General features: G+C 38.4%; 1 pseudogene; it reads right to left on the bottom strand.

The window, feature by feature from the left end:
* Positions 1–412: 412 nt before the first annotated feature.
* LOC104674705 lies at positions 413–8256 on the bottom strand (annotated as a pseudogene).
* Between the last annotated feature and the right edge of the window lie 2945 nt (positions 8257–11201).

Raw genomic sequence — 11201 nt, forward strand, 5'->3', positions numbered from 1 at the left:
TTGAACAATGAGAACACTTAGACAGAGAGCGGGGAACATCACACCCCGGGGCCTGTCGGGGGGTGGAGGGCTGGGGGAGGGATAGCATTAGGAGAAATACTTAATGTAAGTGACGAGTTGATGGGTGCAGCAAACCAACATGGCACATGTATACCTATGTAACTAACCTGCACGTTGTGCACATGTACCCTAGAACTTAAAGTATAATAAATAAATAAGGTCAAAAAAATTAAACATGTTTTACTTTTTTCCTCACAAGAACATAAAAATGATGGAGGGGAACTTAACAGGGAATTTTAAAAAGGTAACACAATTTTGCCTTTAAGTAGTCCTTGGGTAGTTATGACAGAATAGTTTGCACTTTTTGTTTGTTTCTTTGAACTGGGATTTTGGTCCAAAGTTTTGTTTGTTTCTAGTATCTGCTTCTGCCTCCCCCTCTATCAGATTGGCTTCCTCCACGGCCACCACCTCTTGGTGCTCCACGGCTTGAATTGCGGTAGGAATCACGTTGAAGATTTCCACAGAAGGGGGAAGCCCTCTTTCTTGTCTGCCAACTCGATCACCACCACTTGAGTAGAGATCACTTTGGCTGCTTGAGTAACTGTCTCAACTTCCACCATATCTGTCAGGTGAGCTGCTGTAATCATCGTAGCCACAGCTTCCCCATAAGATGGCAGGGGCCCTCGTGTAGGTGGAGCACTACCTGAGTTACCATAACTTTCATGTGAATCTCTGTAGGAACCTCCATTGGATGATCTGAATAGTCACAATCACGACTATATCCATCTCTATCGCTATAGCCTCTTGATGGATAGTCACCATGTGAACTGAAATGACCATAATCACGGTAAGTTTAATCTCATGGTGGTGGTGCATAATCTCTTATATCACGAGAACTTGGGTAATCTCTGCTTGAATAGCTGTCTTTTGTAGAATACTCATCATCTCTTGGGGACAAATAAACATCTCTACCAGAGGGCAGCTGTTCCCTTCGAGGTGGATCTCCATAACTATCTCTTCCACATGACACAGGAGCTCTTCCCCCCATTCCACTGCTGCTGCGAACTGGTCCTGAAGGTGCAGATGTCTTAGGAGGAGGACTCCCACTTCTTAGTGGTGGTCCTCCTTTTATTGGGAGTGGTCCCCTGGAAGAACTCATGTTAAAATTCATGGAATATCCACCGTCATCCATGTGTCTTCCCCGTGAGGGTTCCCCTGGTTCCTCCACTTCCTCCTCTTCCACCTCTAAGACCTCTTGGAGGGCCTCTACTTCTTGGAGGTGGAGGCAGTCCACCTCTACCACTTTCAAATGATAGTTTGGCAGCTTGTTCCACCTTGATAGCTTTTCCATCTAATGACTTTCCATTCATGTCTCTGGCTGCATCCTTAGCGTCTGCTGGGCTTTCAAAGGTGACAAAAGCAAATCCTCTTGATTTGTTGGTTTCATAGTCTTTCCTCAAGAGTGCTTCCACTATTCGTCCATATTTGCCAAATACTGCTTCAAGAGCTTTCTTACTTGTTTCTGTACTAAGTCCACCAATGAAGACCTTTCCTGGGCAATCTGCTTCAACTTTTTTTTGTTTGTTTGTTTTGTTTTGTTTTGTTTTTGCCAGTGAGTCAGAGGGATGACAATGGGTTCAAGCTCCAACGAGCTCACCAACAGAGCCTTCCTAGCAGCTCACCACCAGTGGCGGCTGCCAGGTCTGAGGACCAAACCACGAAGCCGCTAGCACTACTGCACAACCGTGAATTTTTAAACTCTTTCCTGAAAAGTAGAGAAGAAGAAATTATGTTTAAAAACTCACCCCTCGGCCAGGCGCGGTGGCTCACACCTGTAATCCCAACACTTTGGGAGGCCAAGGTGGGCGGATCACGAGGTCAGGAGTTCGAGACCAGCATGGCCAATATGGTGAAACCCTGTCTCTACTAAAAATACAAAAATTAGCCGGGCGTTATGGCATGTGCCTGTAGTCCCAGCTACTCTGGAGGCTGAGACGAGAGAATCATTTGAACCCGGGAGGCGGAGCTTGCAGTGAGCTGAGACTGTACCATTGGACTCCAGCCTAGGTGACAGAGCAAGACTCCGTCTCACACACACACACACACACACACACACACACACACACAAAGACTCACCCTTCTTTGTTCTCCCAAAAAGAGGAAAACTTTGGGCTCTATTTTTATGGACTACTGGGGAAATAAATTAAGCTACTGGAGCTTGCACCAAGAATGACAAAAGGGGAAACTGGAGCTTACCTTTCAGGAGTGGGAAGAGCTGAAACCTGGCAGCACAGAGAAAGAATCTTATCGTAAGGGGCACTATTCAAGTGTGTGAGAGCTGTGTACTATATTGTCTTTGACAACTGGTCACCTGGTCTTTCCTGGAGTGAAAAATCTCCCACTGCCCTACCCATCTACCTCTGCCTACTCTCTGTGGATATGCTCCAGCTCTCATAATTGAAAAGAGGCCTAGTAGGGTATAAGGGTAACCTCTTTTTGCTGAGGGCTGAACTAAGGGAAACCTACAGGCATGTTCATTGAGATTTCAAAGCATTTTTATGCCTGATGGCTAAATATAGTTGACAGAATAACACAGCAGAAAGATTGAAGTCAGACTAACCTGGCCTTGAACCCTGGCTCTGTCCTTTACTACTATGTGCTTTTTCCTCTAAGTTTCAAAGTAGCCGTGAAGATTAAATAACATATGTAAAGTATTGAGAACAATGCCTGTTATGTAGCAACTACTCCATAATTGTTAGCTTTTATTATTGCTTCTCTTTATATAGTGTTATGGATTGAATATTTGTAGCTCTTCAAAATACATATGTTGAAATCCTAGCCCCCAGTGTGATGATAATAGACACTGGGGCCTTTGGGAGGTCACAGGGAGGTGACTAGATGTGACATGTGAGGACACAGGGAGAAGACAGCAGTCTGTGAACTAGGAAGCAGGCCCTTACCAGACACCGAATCTGCCAGCATCTTGATCTAGAACTCCCCAGCCTTCAGAACTGTGAGAAATAAATGCTGTTTAAGCCACCCAGCCTATGGTATTTTTGTCATAGCAGCCTGAATGGACTAAGGCATAAATAATCCATAAATCAGTAAGAATTTTATTTGGGGTCTTTGTCAGTCTTAATTGTAACCCTACATTGATGGGAGACTAAGAATTAAATGAGTAAATAAAAGCTGGTGTGTTTATTACACCATGTTTTACATGTAGAAGTCCCAGCATAGTTTGAAAAATGAGATTTTCACATACAAGACATGACTATATATGAGTAAATGACTTATAAATAAAATGTTACATCATGTAGTCTTTTTCTCTAGCCTTTTATATAATTATAACCCATATAAAGTTGCCACACTCTCACTCCTGGACAAGAGTCATTTAAACCCAAGCAGAGTTTGGCAGACCATTCCAAACTACTGTGTGACAAACTGCTCCTACCTCGAAACTTTAGTTTTTAAACTCTGGCATTTCAGCCTGTCCCTACCTTCGGTCTTATTTGATATCCATTATCAGACAAAGTACCAGATGCTTATTTGTATCTATTCTGACTCAAGCTTAAGTCTCCTCAGATCTTTTGGATATCAATCTATATTGTGATTTATCATGACCTAAGGTTTTACTCAAATACAAATTCTATCCCCCTAAGTGATTTCAGATTAGAGCCATCGGCTGCATACTTCCCCCAACTTTTCTTCCTATTTGAAGCTCTGAATCACCTTGTCTTCCTAAAGTTCTGCCTTTATAGGTAGTTTTCAAGAATCTACAAAATCTATACTTATTTGAGAAGGAGGGTAAATTTTTTATTGAAGGTTAACACACATACAAAAACAGAAGACTGTACAAAATGTAAGTGTACAGCTTTATAGCTTTTTACAAAATGAACACTCCTGTGTAACCTGTATCCAGATTAAGAAACAGTCGCAATACCTCTCCTTTTTCCTATTGGAGACCTACTAGTTTAATTTGATCTGCTTTGCATTAACTTTCCATAAATAAAATTAAACAATACTGACTTGTCTTTATCTGACTTCTTTGGTCAATACTATGTTTGTGAGATTCATTCATATTTTTGCAGATGGCTGTAGTTCATTTATTTCTGTTACCATATGTATTTATTTACTTGATATAACACAATTTATTTACTCATCTTATTATTAATGACTATTGGGGTTGAGTCTAGTTTTTTGGTTATTAGAAATGTTGTTATAACACACTTGCCTGAGTCTTTTGGCAAATATCTAAACATTTCTGTTGCTTATGTACCTAGAAGTGAGATGGCTGGTTCATATGATTTGCAAATGTTCAGCTTTAATAAATATTGCCACCCAGTTTTTCAAAGCGTTTGCAACAATGTACCTACCACACTTGGTATTGTAGAGCCCTTTTATTAGGTTAGTGCAAAAGTAATTGCAGTTTCTGCCATTAAAAGTAATGCCAAATAAATACAATTCCTCATAATAAATTTCCTCATTTATGCTATACAGCTCACCTGCCTCCCACTATATTGAGAGAGTTTTTGGCTTCCCATCCCCACCTTCTATCCCTACATTCCCTGTACTAATAAGTATTTACACTAAACTTAAATTCACCCCTCTGGTACTACCTGATATGCACTATCATCAGTAAAGAAATGGCACTACACACTGTATAGTCTCCTTAGACTTCTCATAGTTAACTTTTCTTAACTTGGAGCTATTTGGTAGTAACAATCATAGATATATAGTCACAGCTACACACACACACATACACACACACCTCTGGTGCTCGTAGGTGAATGTACAAATTTTATACACCTTATATTTCAAAAAAAAAACATGCTATATTAGATCCTAAAATATAAAGAACCCTTTAAAATGACTAAAAACAAAGTGAATGGGAATAACATAGCAATATTAGAGACTTACTTGTTCACGGCAAGAAGTATGACTTCAGTGCCATAATATTGAAAACATCATAGAGTGAAGATTAAAGTGTAATGCAAGTGTATGATACTGAGTCCCTCTAAGATCTGCTTCTTATTAAATTTACCCAAAAGAGAATTCACTCACGTTCTTCTTCCTAAATGTAGTTCTTTTTACTAGAAAAGAGATCATATAAATTCTTAGGCATTCAATTTCCCACTAAAGCATTTCTCAGTGCTAAATTCAAGTTTTTCCAAATGCAGATAGATGAGACACTTCAAAGAAAGCACTTCAGGTGAGACATTGCATTTTCTTCAAATCCACCCTCATGTTCATGCATTCTTCTTTACATAAGTGTTTGAGCACCTATTTAGTACACATAGAATTATGAAGAATAAAGTGGAGGATTATAATGTTCCTGGTTTCAACGTTCTTATGGCTTATATGAAATAAATATTCTTCAAATTTTTTTATTTGTAACCCCCAGCTTTTCTCTATAAAGAAAGACATCCTTAGTTTTCTATCTCTTTTGGGTAAATAACTTTATTGTTTACTTGAAACTATTAACTACAGCAAAGAAATCTCAAATTATTCTCCTAGAAACAGATTTCTCCCTCAGTTAAGAGATTTCCATCTATTACTTTGTGCACCATTATGTATTTTTTAAAATCTGGCTTGATTATGCTCCCTTTTGTAAATAACCAAAGACTAGAGTTTAGTTTCTATGAAAATCAACTTCTCTCTCTCTCTGTCTCTCTCTCTCTCATCTCTCTCTCTCTCTCTCTCCTCTCTCTCTCTCTCTCTCTCTCACACACACACACACACACACACACAGTGAAAGCTGGGAATAATGAGCTGAATTCTCCATACAACTCAATATTCCAATTTGAATGTAAATTACAAACCTTGCACAAGGGATCAATTTTACCACCTGGAGTGCAAGAATATATTCCTTAGCATTAAGCCATGATTTTGAGAGCTAAGTTTGGGCTTATTTAAAATTATTTTCCCTTTGTCATTTTCATGAGTTTTTTTGTTTGTTTTTTTGTTTTTTTTTGGCCTTAGTAAAAGAAAAATGCATTATGCCATTAATTAAAATTAAATGCCTCTCTTGCAGATACCTATAAGTCTATTACACTCCTAAACTGCCCTTTGTCGTCTTTAATAGACTTTTCCTAGACTTCATGTAACCATATGTACACAAGTCACTCTATTCTCCTCTTGAGTCATGCATTTAGTTCCTATTAACACTAATGGAATTTATATGCATACACACTGAGGGAGAATAAGCCCCTTAAACACCTTTTTAATGGAACAGTTTTGTTTCTTTCCATTCCTCTTCACACTCCTCTGTTTGGACTTTCTCTTGCCAGTCTGTGCTTCCAAATAATATAGTTCTGGTTTCTTTTTCAGCTCTTATGCTTTATTTTTTATTGAATTCCAGGGCTCAAGGTAGGACTCGACTTCCCCTCTTTTATTGATCATTCCTGGAAAAAGCAGCATGACTAAATCATTACTACTGTATTAGATTTTCTGGTTTCAGAGTGAAATTCAGATGTTGCTTTCATTCCAGTTCTTACTTTCCAGCAAATATATTTAACCCACAGGCTATTTTTTTTTTATCCTCCTGAAGACTTAACTAGCCAGGAGCCAATTAAGATAATGAATATTTACCCAGGAGGCTAAAGACTTTTCCACGTTAACATGCAAATAAATAGGCATGATTTCAGACTCTCTCATTTTATAATGTTTTTATTTGTTTGTACTTTAGGGAGTTTTTTGTTTTTTGTTTTTTGTTTTTTTTCATCTTTTAAGTACCTGTCACATAGGACTTCAGCAACATGCTTAAATTTAGAACAGTAAAGTATCAGGAAATGCCTTTGGAACTATAACGCTGCAGAAAATAAACCTCTAATGCGTATACTAACAATCGCATTTTTGTTTAGCTCTTAGAAATGCATTACTCTTTATTGTTCTTAAAATAAATAATCTTTATCAATAGACAGCTTTGTTTTTCCTTTCCCTATGTAAAGTGAGAGACTGAATAAAACTGTTATGACCAAGTGCCTAGCAGAGTGCCAGACTCACAGCATTAATTTGAATCACATGAAACTGCCATTTTGGTAAATCAAAAGCTGTTGAATAAGTGTTTTAAAAATCTGTTGAATACATCTGTTAAAAAAATAAATAAGTGAATGAATGAAGTCTCTTTCAAGAGTAAAATTTTATTTTCATTCTAATTTCAAAAATTAAAATAATAGTCTAAGGTAGTTAAAATGCACATTAAGCAATGAACTTTTCCCAGTCATTTAATGGAATAAAACTCTAAAATTGACTAGTCCCTGTTGTTTTCTGACTCAGTTTGGGGGCAGGGGGAGTTATAACAACAGAGTACAGCAAATCTAATATTAATTAATTGCTACTAAAGGTAAGCTTAAATTTACATTATAGATAGATGATATTCTGATATATTTGAGCGTTTGGAAAATAAATTGATATATGAAAGATCTGATGGTGTGTGTGGAAAGAATTGAGGATAAACATATGAAAAACTGAATAAGTAAATTTAATTAAAAATTATACAAGAAAGACACCATAATTATAGTATACTACTTAACTGTTCAGTAAATAATATTCAGATATCACAACCATATAACTCTCTTTAGTTATTCCAAAATATTATCTAAAAATACAAATTATCTATACATTATGCCATTAATCAAAATTAAATGCCTCCCTTGCAGATCCCTGTAAGTCTATTAGAATTATCTGAATTATCATCTAAAAATGTCAATACCCATAGGAAGAGTTCAAAATATTGAAGCAAATTATGGCTGGGAAGTATGAAAAGGTGAGAGGGAAATTTCCACTTTTAATTATGACATTTAGAACTTTAGGAAAACCCCTTGACCACACACTTCACAATATTATGAATTTCAGTATAACTGAAGAAATTGGTGATGGGTTCTGAACTAGACTCACCCCAATTATGTTAAGTTTACAATACTGTAACCCTATATTCTACCCAATTGAAATTTTTGACCCAATTTAGACTGCTATATGAGGCTTTATATCATTTGCATTTTAACTACATGCAAATATTAATATGATAAAAAGTTAATTTGAAAAGCTTGAATTTCCTATTGAACTTATCAAAATTTTATTCTTTTAAGCAATTAACTCCAAGTTGGAAAGTAAAGGTGATAGTGAGAGAGGAGGGGAACTCAAGACACTCCTAGGTGACTTTAACTCGACTTCACAATCTTACCTTTTTTTCTCTGATTCCTCACTATTTCCAGCCACCTTTTTCTCACAGCTGACTGGCAGAAGGGTATGGGGCATTTTAGGTGCTATGGCCAGAATTAACAGGATAGGAAAAAATTCATTTGAGTTCCTTAGTTTTCCTGCTGTAAGCCTCAATGCAACCTCATTATTTTGACATTAATTTTGCATTCATGCAATAAAATAACTTTCACTATATCATAGGAATGTAAAAAGCATGAGAAGGTAATACAGTTCATGAAAACTTACTTTGTATTCTCTGACTTTCACAATTGGAAAATTAAACTCTGTGCAAAAATGTATCTACCCACTCTTCATGAATGTATTCTCAATTATGTCCAATTTATTATGGGAATCAAGTCTTTATCAGAATAATTAATCAGACAAAATGGTTTTGAGCCCATTCTGGAGCTGTGACGTCTACATTCCTTGCATACAAAGGTGAGCATTATAAATGAAATATGGTATTTAGTAGATACTCAGAAAAGCTTTTCAGTTCAGCGCAGTGTCATTTTGGAGTTAAAAGGGGATCATGATTAAATAATTATGATGGCTTTTATCATTAGCCCCTTGCTGACTCAGGAAAGAAAGTTACCCAGATAGTGGGGCCAGAGCAGAAACAAAATAATTCAAAACCACAACGATGAAACAGATTAGGTAATGTTTAAAACAAAAAACTCTAAATGGGTCCACCTTTAAGAATGTCATCTCTGTTATTCAGAAGTGGTAGCCCACCATGCCAGGTCAACTGAGAGCTCCCTGGGGGTGAAAACCCACTGCAGCCCCAGAATAATTTTGAACCCAAGTTCCAGTTGGAGATCCAAAGTGCTGGTGCTTAGATCCTCCAATTGCTGCTTCTAGACCATTGTTCTAACTTGCTTATTCAAAAATCCCTTTTCTGTGAGTCCCACAGCATCTTTATGTAGCCATTTTCTCAGACAATAAGCAAAGCACAGTGTGATTAGAAGTATGAACTCCTGAGCTATACACCCCTAGATTTAAACCTCAGATTCTCCACTTATTAAGTGTGTGGCCGTGGCAAATATTTTTGCTAATTTTTTGCCAAATTGAGACTTCTCAGTCTCAGTTTCGTCATCTGTAAAATGAGGGTAATTATAATGCCTGTTTCACAGATTTTCTGTGAACATTAAATGACTTATCACATGTAACAGAACAGTACCAGGCACGTAGTAGGCGTTTTGTAAATGCCAGCTGTTATTAAACAGGCTGAACTCAATAGGTGCACTTCCTCTTCCCCACCCCGCACACACACCCTCACATGAGTCCCTTTAAATCCATTATAAGATCTTGTTTCTTCCTTGGATGATATATTGGACTGATCCTATAACTTTTCCATAATTTTCAAGATTAGTCCAATCATCTCCTATCCCAATAAGTTATGTTTGAATAATTAAAACATCCAGTAGTATTAAATCACTAAAATTTCCAACTTTTATCTACTGTAGAGATTTTCCTCTATCCCAGCTTGAAACCATTTATACCTGGAAGGCTTTGTGCATTGGCTGGGATGAGAGGGGATGTGAAGGGTCAGCTTTTGCTCTCCCTCCTTCTCACCAACTAGCTTTACCCCCTCTGCTAGCATCCTTGTCAGCATTCCTGATCCTTCCAAAGCCTGCCCCAGGAGAAGTGGGTATTATGGGAGCACTCTGAGCTTGGGAGTTGACTGGAGCTGGTACTTTCCCTAGCAAAGTGCTTCGTAAGTTTTCTCAGAAGTTTACATTTTTTAAAGGGGTCGTTTTTCTCTGGCTGGTCACTAATTACCTCAACTCTAATCTCCCGGGCATTTGGCAGTCCACCCCAGCCTCTCTCCACTGGGATTCCAACGCCGTCCAAACAGCCCTCTCACCCGGATGACTTTTTTTTTTTTTTTTTTTTTTTTGAGACAGAGTCTCGCTCTGTCACTCAGGCTGGAGTGCAGTTGTGCTATCTCGGCTCACTGCAACCTCAGCCTCCCGGTTTCATGCCATTCTCCTGCCTCTGCCTCCCGAGTAGCTGGGACTACAGGTGCCCACCACCGCTCCCAGCTAATTTTTTGTATTTTTAGTAGAGACGGGATTTCACCGTGGAGTCAATCTCCTGACCTCGTGATTCGCCCTCCTCGGCCTCCCAAAGTGCTGGGATTACAGGCGTGAGCCACCAGGCCGGTCAGCCAGATGACTTTTAAGTTGGCCCCAAGAGTCCACTCCCCTATACCAAGCTCCAGTGATCTCACTTGCTTCTCAGGAAAACTCATGCATCCTCTCCTTGAGTGAAGGTATGGCTCGCCTTTTTTGTCTTCTCAATTGTAGGTCAGTATCATTAAACCAACATCCTCAACTCCAGGGCACATGTTTCAAGTTTCCAGGTGAAAAGAATCATGTACAACCTGTGCAGGCCTCCTCCTTTCTCCAGTGCTGGAAGGACTGGTTACCCACACCCCAAATCTCCCCAAGGAATCTCCTCTCCATCCATGTAGCATGTCCTGAAGAGGCAATCCAGCACCTCCTTTGGGACACAGCGGTGATTGGGCAGATACTGATTCATTCTCAGTCTTTGGAGCCTCAGCCAAAACTGTGATGTAAAGTATTCCATCTTATGTTGTGTTACATTTGTTTTTAACTACTGCTCACTTCCAAGCCACTCTGCACATTCATCGAGGTCTTTGATTGCTGGATTCATCTTCTTTTTACACCCTGATGCCTTTTTCATCAGTGGAGGGATTTAATTTCTGTGAATTTAATTTTACATGCCTGTGGAGCAAGGAGTATTGGGTAGTGAAAAGATAAATAACAATTTCAACAATGCTTGCAGTTCCATGGCCATTCTTCTCAGTGAATTTATAACCCTGTGTAAGCTCCAGCTGGAGTTGAGTCTATTTCATAGGATATATTCTGTTCCTGATATGCTTTTATACTATGAGCATCTCACCTTACTGAGCATGAGTCTATTATATTTTTTAAAATGTTTTTCATACCTATAGCCCCTAAATGCAAACCAAAATACAT

This window comes from Rhinopithecus roxellana, chromosome 2 (genome assembly GCF_007565055.1).
Source record: "Rhinopithecus roxellana isolate Shanxi Qingling chromosome 2, ASM756505v1, whole genome shotgun sequence".
NCBI classification, from domain to species: domain Eukaryota; kingdom Metazoa; phylum Chordata; class Mammalia; order Primates; family Cercopithecidae; genus Rhinopithecus; species Rhinopithecus roxellana.